Here is an 11,430-nt window from a genome sequence, read left to right as displayed (position 1 = left end):
TCACACTCTAAGTATAGAATGTATTCTCTGGTTAACATCTCACTTCCAAGCAGGGAGGATAGTTTTTCAGAGATGCTTACCCACCCCTCAGCTATGTGGGGTCATCATCCGGTGACAGAGGCCTATTTCATACCAAATGGGGCTCACCCGGGAGGCCAAAGGTAAAGTCATTTAGAGCCTGGCATCTGGGAGAGAGACCAAATCTTAGTATTCCCAGAATAAAGTGGATTATACTTGTTTGTAAGTCCCTGGAATTCTTTCCTTAAAGAAGTCTAACGAGTTGATTATATTTGACTTTACTTAAATCTATTTCACTAACATCATTCTCACTTTCATTTCTCTAAATTTCTCTAAATATTTATTTATTCAGGCCACAACAGAAATAAAACTATTGAGACATTCCCAATTCTAACACTTTCCCACATAGATTGTATTTCAGATTTCCAGGTTCTCTTGGAATGTCCATCATTTTCCATCTCTCTCCTAAGAACTCTGTCCTCTTAAGAATTTGTTAATATCTAGTCCAAGGGTGCAATATTGGATCTGGTAGAGCTGTAAACTTCTTGAGGACAGAACTATTTCTTTTTTCCTTTGTTCCTTTGGCAATTAATATAGTGTTTTGCCAAAGTGAGATGTTTAATACGTGTTTGTTGATTTGAATAGGTGACAAGAGGATTTTATTCTCAAGAGATTCAAGAAAGCAAGATTGCCTCACCTTCTGCTCTAGAATTCGGTGTGTCCTCTACCATAATGTCATCTCAGTTTCCACCTCTTGAAAGGAGGCTTTCTGGGGAGATAAAAATTGAAGGAGGAGTATTACCATTTATATAATGACAACAAGTTTTGAGATTCTTCAGGCCTACAATGGGATATAGGCATATGCTGAGGGCTGGAAGTATTCATAGAACATTTGAGAATTAAATAAAATTAAATTATTAATTTATATAATAATAATAAAATTAAATTAAAAACCCTGAGAATTAAAAGTCCTTAAAACCAGGATATAGCTGGTCAACCTACTTAGGGTCTAGTCCTGGTAAGATGATGGCAAATTTTTTTTTGTCATTGTTTTACTTTTCTTCTTTTTTATTCTGAATTTGACAAATGCCAGCAAACGCAAACATTTCAATATACAAAGAAGAACAGAAAAAGAGTACCGTTTATGAATCTGTAGGGAACGTTAGGTGGCCCAGTGGATAGAGCTCTGAGCCTTGAGTCAGGAAGACCTGAGTTCAAATCTGTCCTCAGACACTTATTAGGTTTGTGAGCCTGGGAAAGTCACTTCACCCTGTTTGCCTCAGAACGCCTTATCTATAAAATGAACCGGGGAAGGAAATGGCAAACCATTTCAGCATCTTTGCCCGAGAAAACCTCAAATGGGGTTATACAAAGTCGGATATGGCTGAAATGACTAAACTATGTAAATCTCTATTAACTTGTTTTTTTAACGTATATAATCGATTCAACATGTTTGTTCCAAGGCTGTCCTGCATGCCTATATCCTCCTCTGAACTTAATAGCTAGCGTTTACATAGCTGTTGAAGGTTTGCAAAGCATTCTACCTATTTCAGTCAATCGACAAGCATTTATTAAGTGCTTCCTATATAACAAGCATTGTACTAAGTTCTAAGTTTACAAGAAAAGTCAAAAGTTTGCTCTCTGACTTCAGAGCTCATGTTCTATTGGGAGAGACACCTATCTAGATTTTAAACCCCACAGACATCCTTTCCAAAAGCCTGTTATGATAATGCTTTTTATTTTCTCCCAAAATCACTGAGTTCTGTTTGTTCCATTCTAATTTTCATAGAGTCCATGACTTGGGCAAGATTTTCTACCTTCTATTCTAAGCTATTTATTTCTCTTTCCACTTTTTTCCCCCTTCAGAGATCATTTCATATGTTTTCTCTTGCTTTTTTTTCCCCTTCAATTCAATTCAATAAATATTTATTAATCACCTACTATGTGCCAGGCATGGCTCTTCTAGGTACTTTTGTAGAACTTCTAAACTTAATTTATTTTTCTTCTTGAGGCTCTGCTCATATTTGTTATAGAGTCATCCTTTTCTTCAGATTTTATTTCTTGACCCATATAGTATTTCTCCAAGGTGTTCTTCTATACTCTCAGTTCTAGATGTGGGACTTCGCATCCAGGGCAGATTCTACACTCCTCCCACCCCTCCCTTCTATATTGGATGTAGCATTCAGTCCCTGTTTGGCCCTAAATTCAATTGACTGGACTCCTGCCACTGGCTTCTAACTCCCTTCCTGTGAATGTGCTTAGGTCACTATTGGTTTTCAGGCCTCCCTGGATCATCTTGATACAGAGCACTGAGGTTTCCAAGCTCTCCTAGAGCTTGTAGGCCAGGAATGCTGCAGTATTCAGAGTGTTGAGAACTTCTGGTACCCCGAGGGTCCAATTACATTCTTGTCAGAGCTTTCTTAGTCACTTTGTAGACAGAGAGGTTTCCAACTTTCTGGGAGTATTGCTGTTCTATCATCATAGCACTCTAGCCCCTAGGAATGGAGCCCTACAGACTTCCTATGCCCCTGGAGTATCTCTCCTTAACGTGCTGGCAGACTTCTGGCCTGTGTTCCTGGGCTTCCTGGTAGGAGCTTGGAGATGTCTGTCTATATGTCTTCTCTTTCAGTCCTGGTCTGGATGAAGAAGCTTACTATCTTTGGATTTCTTGATCACTATTCAATCTGGTAACTTTTTTTTTTTATCTTTGTGGAAAGCCTGTGTGAAACAGCTGGGCTCCTCATGACCTTTCATGTCACTATCTTAACTGAAAGTCTATCATAAAAAACTTTTTACTTAATCACTTTTGAAGGGGTTATTTCCAGGAATCCTAAGGTTCTTCTGAAAAAGAAGGCCTTCTGGCTGGTTTCATGGAATCACAAAATCTGAGAGTTGGAAGAGATCTCAGCAAACATTTATTCTAATACATACACATAAAGAACCCCTTCTAAAACATACCTTGAAGATCTTTAAGGAAGGAGAACCCACCACCTCATGGGGCAGTGCATTCCACTTTCAGACACCTTTAATTGTTAGAAAGAGCTCCTTACAAAGAGTGTCCTCCTTTTGGGAAAATGGCTAAACGAACTGTGCTACGTGAATATAATGGAATGCTATTGTGCCACAAATGATGTAATGGACAATTCCAGAGGAAACTGAGAAGACCTTTATGAACTGAGGCAGAGCAAATTGAGCAGAACTAGAAGAACAATTTATACAATGATAGTAACATTACAGAGAACAAATAAGCTAGGGAGCCTTTAGAACTCTGATCAATGTGATGATAAACCACAAACCCAAAAGGATATAGATGAAACATGCCACTCACCTTCTGCCAGAGATGTGATGACTTAAAATTCAGAAACAGACACATTTTGGGGCATGGCCAACATGGTATTTTTTCCTAACTAGGTAGATATATATTGAGGGATTTGTTTTTTGTTAAAAAACAAATTTTGCCCAATTTGGGGGGGTAGTGGAAAAGACATTAAATTTTTAAAAAGTTTTTTCCTTGAAAAATAAAAAAGTCAAAAAAAGAGAAAGGAAGGAAGGAAAGAAGGGAGGAAGGAAGGAAGAAAAGAAGAAAGAAAGGAAGAAAAAGGTTTTCTTACAAAAAGAAAATTTTTCTCTCTTGATCTTTAATCTGTGGTAAAAACATCTGAGCAGGCTTAGGAAGTGTTAACTGAGCTCTGCTTTCGCATTTAGATCCAATCACTTAACAAGTGCTTTTCCTTCCTTTCCTTGCTAAGTTAAATTCTATTAAGAGTGATCATAGTAGGAAAAATGCCAAAGACTTACTATACAACCAAAGGTGATTTATCATTCTCCTTGCTGACTCAGTTTCCTCATCTATAAAAAACAATGAGCAACACTTAACACCTTCCTGCCCTTACAGAGACTTAATGACGATTAATAAAATAAAATGCATAAAGGTCTTTTGTAAAAAGGTTACATGATCTTGTCATAATTAACTGAAGGAAATTAAGAAATAATGTAGGTGTGATGACTTATAATGGTTCTCTCCCTAGAGAGACTACTGTAGCATTATTAGGGGTCTTATGGGAACAGATACAAAGAATTTGCTCTCTGGTCTCAAGGAACCTTTGCTTCAAAAGTACACATTTCTTTTTCACATGCAACTGGGAAATAAGAAATTCAGGAAATGGGGTACAGAAGTCTATCCTGCTCTACAGGAAAATAGAAGGGGAAGGGGATAAGAGAAGGGAGGGGGGAGAGATAGAAGAGAAGGCAGACCAGGGGAAGGGGTATTCAGAATGCATGCCATCTTGGGGTGGGGGGAGGGGTGAGAAATTTGGAACTCAAAAACTTGTGGAAGTGAATATTGAAAACTAAAAATAAATAAATTTATATTTAAAAAAAAAAGCTAAAAAAATAAAAAATAAATAAAAAATCCCAAAAGTACACATTTCTCATAGGGCCATAGGAGCGACATTAGAAGTTATCAAATCTGACCTCATTTTCCAAAGGAAAGAAACTAAGTCCTAGTGATGGTAAGTGACTTTCCCAAGGTTATATAGGCAATAAATGGCATCAGAGATAGGATTTGAATTCAGGTTCTCTAATTCCAAATCCAGCATTTTAAAATTTTTATTTTTTATTATACCATGTTTCCTTCTAGTTTCTTATCTAGGAAACTTTGGTTGAGGCAAGGAGAAGGTGATACTTAGCTTAGTGAATAGGGGTGTGTTGGTAAATGTTTAACACTCAGCTCTCAAAAAATATGCAGGAGACACTTTCAAAGTTTATTTGTATTATTAGCATTTTCTCCATCACTTTCTTAAGTCTAGACAGTCAATGAAACAATAGCTCAAGCTTTAATGCAGAGTGTTTGTTGATTTCTGAGGTGTGAATGATCGCACTAGAAATTAAATAATCAGTTCTAAGATCCTGTTGGGGCAGCTCTAGCACATCCCTGCAAAGCTCTTTATAACTTGACCACTTTCGACATTACAAGTCTTCTTAGCCACCGAGAAGCTGTAGGACATGCAGTAGCCACGCTCAGGTAAGCCATCTCAGGAGACTGACTAAACCAGACAGAGGGTAACCAACAGGCCGCAAACCCATTGGAGGGTTAGGGGTGTGTGTACCCCAAGCGTGTAAAGACTTTCTCTGGCAAGATGGGCAGATGAGAACAATTTATTCCAATGGCCATTAAGACTCCGGGAACAGGCACCATGGAGATCTTAGAGCTCAGTCAGACACTGAAGATACCAAGGTCATTCATTGGAATGTGGGCCTGACACTAGGCTTTGATGACTCTGGAAGAGAAAGTGAAGCTGACAACTTCATGCAACTCTGCCTTAGTTAAATCCAATTCACACACAAGTCAAGACATCGCTTATCACGTCATGATTCTGCTGGTCCTCTTTGAAAACGAAGGACAAACAGCAACCTTACCCTACTCCCTCCACCCCATAACGTTTTCTGCCATCTGGTGTCACCGGCCTCCTTGCTGTTCCATACACATGACAGTCCATCTCTTGACTCTGACTATTGTCCCTCAGGCCTAGAGTGATCTCTCTTTTCACATCTACCTCTTGGAATACCATATTGAATAATACGTGGCTTCCTTCAAGTGTCAGTGAAAGTCAAGAACTCTTTCTCAAGCCTCCTTAACCTACCTGCAATTTATCCTGAACACAGTTAGCTTGTACATGGGCGTTGGTGTACTGTAGGCTATGAGTTTAGACAGTTTTTGGCCCTTCTTTGTATCCCAGAGCTTAGCAGTTCCTGGCACATAATAGGTGCTTAAAAAATGCTTGTCGACTGACTGATTGACTATAGGAAATGGATTCAGGCTATCTGGATTTGAATCCCACATCTGCCTCTTGCTGTGTTTTACTTTGGGCAAGTCATAGCCTCTCTAGGTCTCAGTTCCTCATCTGGGAAGAGAAGCAAGGGGTGAGGCTGGATAACCTGTACGGTGCCTTCCAGCTCCCAATCCATGATCCTACAACCCACTGACCAATGAGGGCTCATTCCTCGGAGCTCTCTTGGCTGCCAATCCAACAAAGAAGCTTGAGGAGCTCGCTGGACAAAACTGGTAATGGAGGGGCCCTTTTTCTCCCTGTTTCAAAGAAGATGAAAGGATTCTCTATTTCTAGTCACCTTATTTGGTGGTGATGAAAAACCTTTTTAATTAGCTGCTGAACCAGAAATAAGTGTGCATTAAAGGACTGGAGTAGATAAACTCTCTTTCCCATTGCTTTTTTTTTTTTAATTTAAATTTTCAGCTTTTAGTGTACTTACCACGTGAAGCTATAGGAAGAACAGAAGTAACATTTCCCCCAACACCTGGGGGCACACTCTCCCCTGTGCTATCTTGGTCCTGGGGAGAGCAGAATCAGACTTCACATAGTTTCTACATAGCAAGTTCATTTCTAAAATGTAGCATGGCTGATGGATGGAGGAGATGTGGTTGTTTTTGAGAGAAGAATTGCTGGGTGGGGGAGGCCCTCCCTCACCTGGCCTCCATGTATCAGTGAATACATGGTACCTCTGTTTCCATCTGTCTCTGCATGTTTACTCTCCCCTGATCTTAGTTGAATGACTATAGGAGATGAAACAGAACAGGTTATGACCTTATGAGCTTTAAAAGGATGAGCATCAAGGGGGCTCCTGGAGTCAGGAAGACCAAGTTGAAATCCAGCCTCAGACACTTTACTATCTGTGTGACTTTGGGCAACTCACTTGACCTCTGTTTGCCTCAGTTTCCTTATTTGTAAAATTGGGGTAATAATGGCACCCACTTTTCAGGGTTGTTGTAAGGATCAAATGAGATAATAATTGTAAAGTGGTAAGCACTATATAAATACTATTGTGGTAGTAGTAGTAGTAGTAGTAGTAGTGTAGTAGTAGTAGTAGGAATAGTAGTAGTAGGAATAGTAGTAGTAGGAATAGTAGTAAAGGCCCCATTGGCAACTAAAGCCAATAGCAGCAGCTAATACTTAGGTGTACCAAAAGAAAGAAAATACAAACAGGAGACAGACCCAGTCCAGACACGGGTATTTCCAGGAGGTCACACACTCATGGGCTGGGCCTAGTTTGGGGAAGGGCATCCTCCCACCCACCCTTTAGAGCTCAAAGAGTTATCCTCACTCCTTGAGGCCAATGGGAAGGAGAGACCGAGGGATGGGGGCTGGCCTTTTAGTCTGTCCATGAAATATCAGCTCCTCGGTCAATTAGAAGTGTCATCGTGGTGGAATAGGAAGTAGTCAGGGCATATGCGTGCCTTTTCTGAAGGGGGTCAGTGGGGAGAAGAGTACTGTCCCCCATAGATCCCCAGCAGGTGTTAGACTACGACCTCTTCAAGTTCTAACATTCTTTTATGTGATGCTAACATAGACAAGTCAGAAATCGTTTTGCAGAATTGCTGCACCTACACAGGAAATGAAGAATCTGAAATGTGTGCTTAGAAGGCATGTCTGTAGTCTCTTCTTCGTGCCTCAGCTTCCAAGCTGGATACCACTCTTTAATCAAGTTATTATGGTTATTAATAACACACATAGTGACAGGCCAAGATGACACACCACATTCCCTAGATGAGATAAATGAATGACTAGCCTTTCTCTGACCTCCGGACTGGCTGTTAATGATTTAGATTCAATTCATTTCACAACATTAAGAGGACGTTGTTGTAGTTGTAGGTACGAAGGATACAAAGATTTAAGAAATGACAGTTTCCCATCCTTAAGAGGGGAGGGGAGAGAATAAACATTTATTAAGTGACTACTGTATGTCAGGCGCACGCGCTAAGTGCTTTACAAATATTCTTTTACTTGATCCTTACACCAGCCCTGTGGGGTAGGTGCTGTTATTATTACCATTTTACAGATGAAGACACTGAGACAGATGGAAGTGAAGCGTCACACAGATGGTAAATGTCTGAATTTTAAAATCAGGTCATCCTCACTCCGCACCCAGTGCTCTATCCACTGTGCTATCTAGATACCTAGCTTTCAGAGGAAGATAATACGTACTCCAAGAAAGAGGGTGCCATGAGAGCAAAGGAGATACCTGTGGAGAATGCTTTAGGAGAATTTGAGAATGAAAGAGTAAGGTTTTCCAATAACATGAGATAAACAGGAACATAGCTGCTCCTTAATGCTTATTTGAAAATAATCAGTTTTTAACCTAAGGCTCTGGGTTCGTTTACCTGCATGGCAAGATAGGTCATCACTACGTACTGATTATGAGTCTTGTTTTCTGATAACTCTTGCTTTTTTTTCCTTTTGGCCTTTAATCCTGGGTTTATTGTTTTGACCTTAGTAACAACAATTTGGAGGGCAATTTTCCTTAATATTTTTGTTTTGATTAGTTGAAGAGTCCAGTATATAGTGGTCCATACTTTCAAGTTCAAAAATGCCACAATGGAGATCTGAACTCACATCTTGCAAACCTTCTCCAATAGAGACTTGAGTATATATGGGATAGGCCAGTAAGGAAAAGCTAATATGAGCTCTTCCCCAGCAAACTGGGTGGGGTGGGAGCAGAAGGGAAGAAGTTAACAGTATTCCTGTAATGGGGACATCTCTATGGCTTTGAGTGGGGCAGCTAAGCAGTCATAGTGACTTCATTTTTGTCAGGTCCAAGACTTGAAGAATGGAGATTTAAAAAATATAGAAGAAAGGAAGAAGAAAAAGATAAGGGAGGCATTAAGAGGAGAGAGAGAGAGAGAGAGACAGAGAGAGAGACAGAGAGAGAGAGAGAGAGAAGTAAAAAAACTGCCTGAGAAAGAGATTGTAATTTTCAACTCTTCTTTCCTTTGCCCCTTCCAAATACCTTCCCACAGTAAGTGAATATTGGTTGTAGACCTGAGAGGTAAAGAAATGAAAGATGACTATTGGAAGAAGATAGAGAAAGCCCCAGGAGACTTTGACCATAGGCATGGAAAGGGTTACAGGTCCCTAAGCCTGCCTCCTGTCACTGCAGTACAGGGATTTGGAATATTGATTACTCTTCCAACAATAGCTAGTCATTATTGAAGATTGTTTTTTCACTCAATCTCACACTCCTCCTTTTGCAAAAAAAAAAAAAAGGAGGGAGAAGACCCAGTAGGAATAGTCCATTGGGGTTGGGGGTCAAGGGTTGGAGGTCAAAGGGTGACACTCCCTCAGCTTTGAGCCAATGGTACGGGCTGGGGGGAGAGAGAAAGAATGGCTCTTCTTTCATGGAAGACCCTCTTGTTAGAAACCAGAGCTGTGCTGTGGGACCCAGTGAATCAAGTTACAGCAGTGACTATGGGAGGAAGGGGTTGTACATTGAGGTTGAGAGGTGGGGAGGGCAGGTTGTAGGGAAGAGATACTAATCTTTCTCCTGTTCCCTTCAGACTTGTGTGGGGAAACAGAGGCTTGGGACATATCCAAGCAAAGAACTTTCACATGGGTCCTTTCAGCTAGGGTCATGCAAAGTTTTACTTCAGCCAAATGAAGACACAAAAGTATGGTTTTTATGCGTCCCCTGACAAAGAGGAAAGTTTACGCTCAGACCTATGGAAAAAAGTGCAAGGGATCTGGTCCTGTGAATCCCAAACCTTACTAGAAATGCAGGCTAGCCTATATGAGGTGGAAGATTTGGTTAGCTCTAGAGCTGTCTTAATGTGGATAGCAATAGGAACAAGAGACAGAGAAGTCTTGAGGTGAATCCATCATGTTGCGTGTATGGGTTTTCTGGAGATAAAAGTTCTTCAAATACTCCTTTGACCAAGGAGAAAAAATTGAGAATGAGCTAGGAAGAAAAGAAACTCCAACTCCATGTCTTGCTGCTTGAGGAAGGCAGAGTTTTTATTTATATAAGGGTCAGTTCCCTTTCTATTTTCCCAAAATTGGGGTAAGGAGCTAGGGACACATCTTCACTCTACATTATATGGATCCCTGCTGTCATTTTCTACAGGTTCATTCTTCTTGATTTCCTGCTCTCTCACCCCTGGTTCCATTTGTAAAATATGATGAGTCTGGCAGAGCTTGGATGTGCCCAATTTGCTTTGCCCAACTAACCTTTAGGGCAGCTAGGTGGCACGGTGGATAGAGTGCCAGGCCTGGAATCAGGAAGACTTATCTTCTCATGTTCAAATCTGGCTGCAGACACTTACTAGTTCTGTGACCCTGGGCAAGTCACTTAACCCTATTTGGCTCAGTTCCTCATCTGTAAAAAGACCCGGAGAAGGAAATAGCAAACGACTCCTGTATCTCTGCCAAGAAAATCCCACAAGGGGTCACAAAAAGTCAGACATGATTGAAACAACTGAATGACAGTAACAAGGGCTAACTCTTAAAAAGTTCCCACCTTGGATCACCTTCCTAGAAGGTGTTTAAAAAATGCAATTTGTGGGGAAAGGTAGGCAGAGCAGGATACTCTTTCAGGCATGAGAATATCTGCCAACCTCTGGAGACTTTAGACTCTTTCTGGGAAGAAGAACGAAAAAGATTCAGACAAAAGGGTTCACTGGGGCCTTTCAACCTGTCATTCTAACTTTCTAGTTGCCCAAGGAACTCCTTTCTTTGTGGGGGCTGTGTTCAGGTTAAGATGCTTAGGGCTGGGGTGGGGGGAGGAAGCAGTGAGTAGAAGATGTATTTAGAGAACACAGAAGAAAACGGACACCTTTCAGTCCACCTACAATGTCCATGTCAGCAGAACTGGCATCACGCTGAACTCAGCCCCCAGAATCCTGGTGGTCAGACTGAAAAGACTACTCTTTCTTTTGTGCTTGACCTTGGCTGTAAACCCCAAGCCTTGTTCACCTCCATTAGAATCGATTGCATCTGGCCTGCTGCCCTCTTCGCCTTGGAGGGACTGCATATGTTGCTAAAAGCATAGAGGAGGGGTTTAGGTTACCATCAGACATCCACCAGATGACCCAAGAAGTATAGAGGCAGAGCAGGGGTGGGGGCTGGGAGATGAGCACTCTCTGAGTCACGGCTGCTTTAGGTAATCCCAGAGTCTAGTCCTATGGTATGATCCACTTGGGGCAAGCAAGGTCTAAGAAGGAGGACTTTCCCACTCCACCGCAAGCTGTAAGAACAAGCAAGCTTCAGAATCCCATTTGCCCACCATGATTTTCACCATCTCCCATAACAGCAGTCTCAAGACGATGATGATGATGATGATGATGACGAACTGAAATTTGTATAGGTAATAAGGTTTACAAAGCTACCTACATACAAAAATCATGTATCTCTGGAAAGAACAATTCTATGAGGAGACTGAGGCTCAGAGAGCCTCGAAAGTGAAGGAGGGCTAGGTTTGGAGCTCAAGTTCCCTCCATAATACGATGCATGTTTCTCATACCCCTCAAGATGAAGTGGAAGCCTGAATAGGAATTGAGCTGGTCTTAGAATTTGTACTGAGCATTTTTATCAATATGTTAAGCCCCCTGAAATTCAGATTCTTTTA

General features: G+C 41.0%; 1 long non-coding RNA gene across 1 annotated transcript in view; it reads right to left on the bottom strand.

Moving 5' to 3' along the window:
* Positions 1 to 571: 571 nt before the first annotated feature.
* Positions 572 to 11,430, bottom strand: part of LOC144456366 (uncharacterized) — a 29,046-nt gene continuing 18,187 nt past the window's right edge. Inside the window, exon 3 of the long non-coding RNA XR_013485469.1 lies at positions 572 to 787. This is a non-coding gene — a long non-coding RNA (uncharacterized LOC144456366). The remainder of the gene's footprint in view (positions 788 to 11,430) is intronic.

This window comes from Phascolarctos cinereus, unplaced genomic scaffold (assembly GCF_003287225.1).
Source record: "Phascolarctos cinereus isolate Bilbo 61053 unplaced genomic scaffold, phaCin_HiC Scaffold_3;HRSCAF=262, whole genome shotgun sequence".
Classification (NCBI taxonomy): domain Eukaryota; kingdom Metazoa; phylum Chordata; class Mammalia; order Diprotodontia; family Phascolarctidae; genus Phascolarctos; species Phascolarctos cinereus.
The sequence above is the reverse complement of the archived record's forward strand: the minus strand, read 5'-3'. Positions and strand labels throughout refer to the sequence as shown.